Source organism: Adiantum capillus-veneris, chromosome 22, assembly GCF_014529385.1.
Source record: "Adiantum capillus-veneris isolate H3 chromosome 22, ASM1452938v2, whole genome shotgun sequence".
Lineage (NCBI taxonomy): Eukaryota > Viridiplantae > Streptophyta > Polypodiopsida > Polypodiales > Pteridaceae > Adiantum > Adiantum capillus-veneris.
The window spans coordinates 114,944,506-114,950,353 of NC_140952.1; the positions used below are offsets into that span (position 1 = coordinate 114,944,506).

The 5,848-nt window shown below is 46.4% G+C and overlaps 1 non-coding gene and 1 pseudogene across 2 annotated transcripts; one reads left to right on the top strand and one right to left on the bottom strand.

The window, feature by feature from the left end:
* Positions 1-1,474: 1,474 nt before the first annotated feature.
* On the bottom strand, positions 1,475-4,524 carry LOC147430057 (putative L-cysteine desulfhydrase, chloroplastic; annotated as a pseudogene). The gene is made up of 5 exons (XR_015185835.1): positions 4,272-4,524; positions 3,726-3,775; positions 2,915-3,542; positions 2,674-2,771; positions 1,475-1,739 (listed from the first exon to the last, which is right to left on the bottom strand). The product of XR_015185835.1 is annotated as a putative L-cysteine desulfhydrase, chloroplastic (transcript).
* Positions 1,789-1,859, top strand: TRNAG-GCC (transfer RNA glycine (anticodon GCC)). The gene has a single exon. It is a non-coding gene; the product is annotated as a tRNA-Gly (tRNA).
* Positions 4,525-5,848: the final 1,324 nt, after the last annotated feature.

Sequence of the window (5,848 nt, forward strand, 5' to 3'; positions counted from 1 at the left end):
TGGAAACTTTGAAATTTGAAAGTGATTGATGGTCCACAAATTGAGTGTGGCCTAACCGCCTCTCATCATCTATGATTGGCGGCACTAGAGCCGGGGCCCTCTCTTGCTCTCTCTCTTTCTCAACTAGTTTCGATGCAGTTGTAGACTTTTCCTCGCGTTGCAATTTGGCCACATGAGCTCCATCCTTTGGCAGCCCACATGCGGGCAGTGTTAGGATTTGAAGGGCAACCTATTCTTTCAAAAGATGGGTTGTAGAAAAATGCACCCTTCCCTATAGAAGGGTCTATTTTCAGTTTGCCCTTCCAATGAGAAAATTTTGCATAATTTACAAGGCAAGATACTATATTCTGTCAATGAGTATAACCAATATACATATAAATATTATAAATGAGAATTAATATATATATAATGTTTTTTAATTAGCTCTTTCATTGACATGTATTCTATTTTCTCACATTTCTCTATAGAAGGATAATTTTTTAATAAACCCTTCCAATGACAGACTCAAAAAAACTTTGGCCTTCATACGACTGGCAAAATGCCTTAAAAAGGGCAGATGGGCGTCAAATCCTATCACTGCATGCGGGCAAACCGTAAGATAGATATGCAAAACAAGTTTCTTGTATAGGCCAAAATCTGACAGACTTCTATATTTTGGACTTTTTCTTGGAGCGTTTCGTGGTGGTGATTGAGATGAAGTAGTATCCGCCGATTCATACGTGGTGGTGATTGAGATGAAGTAGTATCCGCCGATTCATACGATCGCCTCTTGTCTTGTTGATGCTCCCAGAGGTGCTAGTGATGGGAGGTGCCACTTCAAGAGCTAAGAGCACCTTCTTATAGACTCTTCGGAAGGGCCTTTGAGAGTGCCTCCCAATCCAAAATCTAAGAGCACCTTCTCATAGACTCTCTGAAGGCCTCTGACAGCGTCTCCTAATCCAAAATCCATTCTCGTAGGCCCGTTGCAGCTGCAACTGGAAAGAAAATCATCCCTTGTTTCGAGGGGTGGTTGAACCACCTTCCAGAGGTGCCCTTCTACCTCCAAAACCGACAAGGAATCCCAAGATCACTCCTACTTCAATTGCGAACTCACCAAGCGACCCTAGAAAAATGGCAGTGCCATCATTCAGCTCGCAAAAAGTGCCTTGCCATGTTGTTTGGGATTCTACGACACAAGCAACTGAAGGGTACAATTTTCTCTCTCTCTCTCTCTCTCTCTCTCTCTCTCTCTCTTGCAATCAAGTAGACATCTTTACACTTCGGAAACCCGCGTGGATGGTCGGAAGAGTGGAAGAGAATGAGGGCGAGAAGATGGCAAAGAAGGATGAGGACAATATTGCAGAAGAAGATTAGACCCAAAAGAGAATGAATTCGATGTCATGGGAAAAGCTAGGAGACCAACCGTCAAATGCTAGAAGGTTGGAATGCTCTCCATAAAAAAAATAGCAAGAAACTTGGAACATTAGCAATTTAGCTATATGCCCTTCGTGCAATACATGTGAGGAGAAAAGGGGAAATTCTCGAAAATGAAAAGTAGAGTCGCCCTTCTACCACCTAGAGCTGAATATAAAGCCATGTGCGCACTTTTGATGAACGGGGAGGGGACTGCTGCAGTTGGGACGATGAGCTGGGCATTGCTAGCTTCTGAAGTTCTGGGGTCTGAAGGCGCAGAGAGAGTCCCAAGCTCAGGTGCAGCAGGGTTACCAGTTGCTACTTTTTTTGTGGTTCTGGCAGGAAGCCTTTGCAAATACGAACATATTTATTAACTTCAGAGACTGTGAAACATGGGCACTGGTGGTCTAGTGGTAGAATAGTACCCTGCCACGGTACAGACCCGGGTTCGATTCCCGGCCAGTGCAAGTTTTGGTTCTGCTCCAGAGTATTTCTCTTTTGCGCTGTGCACCAAACAGGGATGCTCTCTTTAAGAGAGGGCACATCACAAGAGTTGGAAATTGTTGTCTCTACTTAGAAGGGTGTACCTTTTTTTCACCTTTCACTTTAGTATTTCAGTAGTCAATTTACTTCTAACTTGTTTTCCATGGCCGCAATTCGGACATCCCCACCAGATTTCAATCTTCTCTGGAGCGCAACGCGCAGAATTTCACATGAGTGCAAAACCGAGTAAATTCTTGACGTTAATAATGTCTAAAATGGAATTTGGTTGTTCTCTGCTTGGATTCACACTTCCAACACAAAAACATCTCCAAACTTGCACATCATTTCTTCTCCTTGTTCTTCCCTTTTACTGGATGGAGAATGGTGAGACAAAGACTACCAGCAACATCAACACCACAACCTTTGCCTAAAGGTCTTCCTCCGGCCAAAATATCGTGAATACATATACATAGTGAGCACAAGTAATTCCCATACGCCAACTTGAAGTTCGATAGACGGTGCACGCATGCTTGAACATTCTCACGGTTTTGTTTGTGACGGATCTAGTTTTATTTTTGCTGCTGGAGCCTGAGGTGAGGTCATGCAATTCGCACAATGCGATAACCGGAAAAGCCCGAGCACTCTCTGCTGCACACGACTTACCACCAACCAGGTGCGATGCATCTCTCCTTGATGCACTATATCATAATATAGAGAGGAAAATAGAAGGATCCATGTCCCTACTAATGAACGCCCTCATAAGAATTCTTTTCTTTATAAAAACACACCTACAGGGACCTCACTTGCAAAGCATACACAGCAAGGCGCAACACGTAAGGAATGAATGATACAACTGCGATTGCATTTGGAGGAGGCAGATCATCTACTATGCTGCTCTGTTAGGAATGTCACCGCATCTCTCAGCTTCTCATAATCCCCAACACTGTTATAAATCTGATGAGAGATGAGGGCCGTTCGCTTTGGACCCTCCCCACGAGGAGTAACTCGTGGCTGGCGACACCTCCGTAGCACAGTACACCGAGACTTCAATCCCAAACTCTTCAGGTAGGCGTGTGCGCAGGTCTATGGCGTCGCCGTGAGACAGCACACCTACAGCATTGGGAAGCCCAACCATTATCATCGAAGAGCTCAGGTCGGGCGGTGTCCCACAGTGCGTTCCCCAGGCATCTGCCAGCATTGCACCCATGGAGACCACGCTGTGGCGGTTATGGTCCTGTACCGCACGCACCCCGCCCTTGAACTTCTCAAAGAACTCAATTGCATCCACCGCAGCCAAATGTGCGCTGTAGTCTCGTGTACCCACCCAGTCGCACTCTCTGCCTAGCCCCTTCTCATAGTTGTGGGCAACGATCTGATGATGGAGGTCGCGCAGTTGCTCCGCTTTGCAATGCAAGAAAGCAACAGCATGGGGGCAGAACAACCACTACAGGGTGCTGGTGTAGTAATCAGCATCGATCTCTTCCACATTGACATCGACGTTTCCAATGGCGTGAGCGCCATCCACGAAGACCTCATCGACCCCTTCCCTTCGACACAGGCTGACAAGTTCTCTGATTGGCAGCACGACCGATGGCATGGAGGTGATGTGGTCGATCAAGGCCAGCCGAACTCTTTGGGACTCTGTCTGTGCTTGCTGCAAGGTCGATCTGATTGCAGGTACAATCTCCTCGCTAGACGTCACCTGGAAGGGCAGCCTCACCTCGAGCAGGCAGGCACCTGCCCTCTAACCATACGCCTTTAGTGCCTTCTTGACAGACCCGTACGAGAAATTCAAGGCCAAGACTGCTTCACCTTTTTGCTAGTGCCCTTCAAAGATCCGCCACACAAACCGTTGCAGAACCATGGCCACTACAATGGTGACATTGTCCACCAGAACCACCTGCTCAACCAAAAAAGACCAAGGAGCCCCATCAGTTTGACAATACAATCTCCCAATGCTTAGAAGGCAGCGTACCCTTACTAACTATACAATCTCCCAATGCTTAGAAGGCAGCATACCCTTACTTACAGTTGCCAGTGTCAGAATAACCTTGCCATCGCGACACAAATCCGCTGCATTATTCCAATGCAGTTCAATGCACATAATCGTCATTCGCAGTCATGGTATCACAATGACATCCGTGCATACACCTGACATTGAAGCATGCACATTCATAATACACATTCATGTGCTAATCACATCTCTGTGCATTGATGTGAAAGTACCGCAAGCATAAAGTTCTCAAATGCGAATAAAATTGATGGTGATATGCATGCACAACATGGGAGGAGCAAGTCCGGTGTGCCAGCACATGCAGAACGTACATGTATGCATGCACACATGCCCATGTTTAATGCCTTATTGTCAAATAGTGCCTGAGTTTGAGAAAAGGAACCTGATCAACATGGTGGGCATGGATGAGGGACACTACTGCGCGGCAGCTGTGGAGGAGCGCATCCTGCAGGGGACCAAAGTAGAAACGGTCGGGTTGGCGGAGCCACAGGGAGAGCCTGCACGGACGCGGGGCAACTGCCGAAGCTGCCATGGTTGAGGCGCGCCACTCCGCCCTCGTGATGTCTGCGAGGACCAGCGCCTCCAGGCCCCCCTCCGCGCCATAAGCCCTCGCCGTCCGCTAACTCCCCTTCCTACTTCCCCAAGAATGGAGTCGCAATTTGTCGTGACAATTTATTTTCTCAAAATACTATTGGAGAATTATTTTCGACTATACCCTTTATTGGCAATGCCGTTAAGGCAGGGTCTAAGGGGAGGAAATTTGTCCCCATGGCCATAGGGGCTTTGGTCAATGAACTAGAGTGCTTCGTTAGCCGCATTTGTATTGAATCGAAGTGAGAGTTGTCACCTTAAGGTAATAGGAGTTGTGAAAAAAAAAGCACAAACTCTCTCTCTCTCTCTCTCTCTCTCTCTCTCTCTCTCACACACACACACACACACACACACACACACACACACACACACACACACAAGAAATCAAGACAATGCCACATGCCTTCAAGCCAAAAGCATAGGTCATTGCATATGGAGAGATGCCCTCATTTTGCATCTGTTGGAAACAGCCCAAGGCTTTTGCCCATCTCAAAATCTTCCAACAACTTTGCAATGGACTCTAACTCGCACCAACTCCACCATGCAAAAAACATAAGTCGAGATTTGAGGTTGGATCTGCGTAAACATGTAACAATGTTGCGTCGGAAATTGGAGGCCAAAATATATACCAAGAGGAAGACAAAGACTGATGTTGGGAATAGGAAGATTGAATTTTGTTGCTCATATCAGCATCTTGCATAGCGCCACCTACCTTCAAGGTGAAAGCATAGAGTGACATCCTTGCTTCCCATTAACAAAAAATAGCCTAGGGCTTCCTAGTCCTACCACATTTTCCATACATGTCTACCAAGGCGGTGCAAGCAAAACATTTTGTTTTCAACAATCGCTAAGTAACACTATCATTGTGAGTTCTTTTCCCAAGTTGGCGTCTTCCAAATTGCTTCGCATCCGCTGAGAGCTTTTTCTGGTGAGCATATCCCACAATCAGTGCGTTCCAAGAGACGAAATTCCTGACAGAAAGTTTCTCAAGTGCTTTTTGGTGCTTTCTCGAGAGCATCACATCTCGCATATGAGATTATTGCTCCTACGTAGTTCCACATGCCTTCAAGATGCAAGCATATGTGATTACATCAGGGGAAATATCCTCGCTTCGCATGTTGAAAACAGCTAGCCAGAGTTTCTTGGCCCTTTCCCTATTGGGCATATCCCACAATCAATGCACTTGAAGAGATGGAATTCGGACAACTAGCCACAACAGCTTGGCCCTGTCCCTTGTTGCGCATATCTTGCAATCAGTGCACTTGAAGAGACAACTCTCTGAGCATCAAGGGCCAAGGCAATTCCACATGCCTTCCAAGACGAAAGCATAGATGATTGTATCAGGAGAGATACCCTCACTTTGCATTT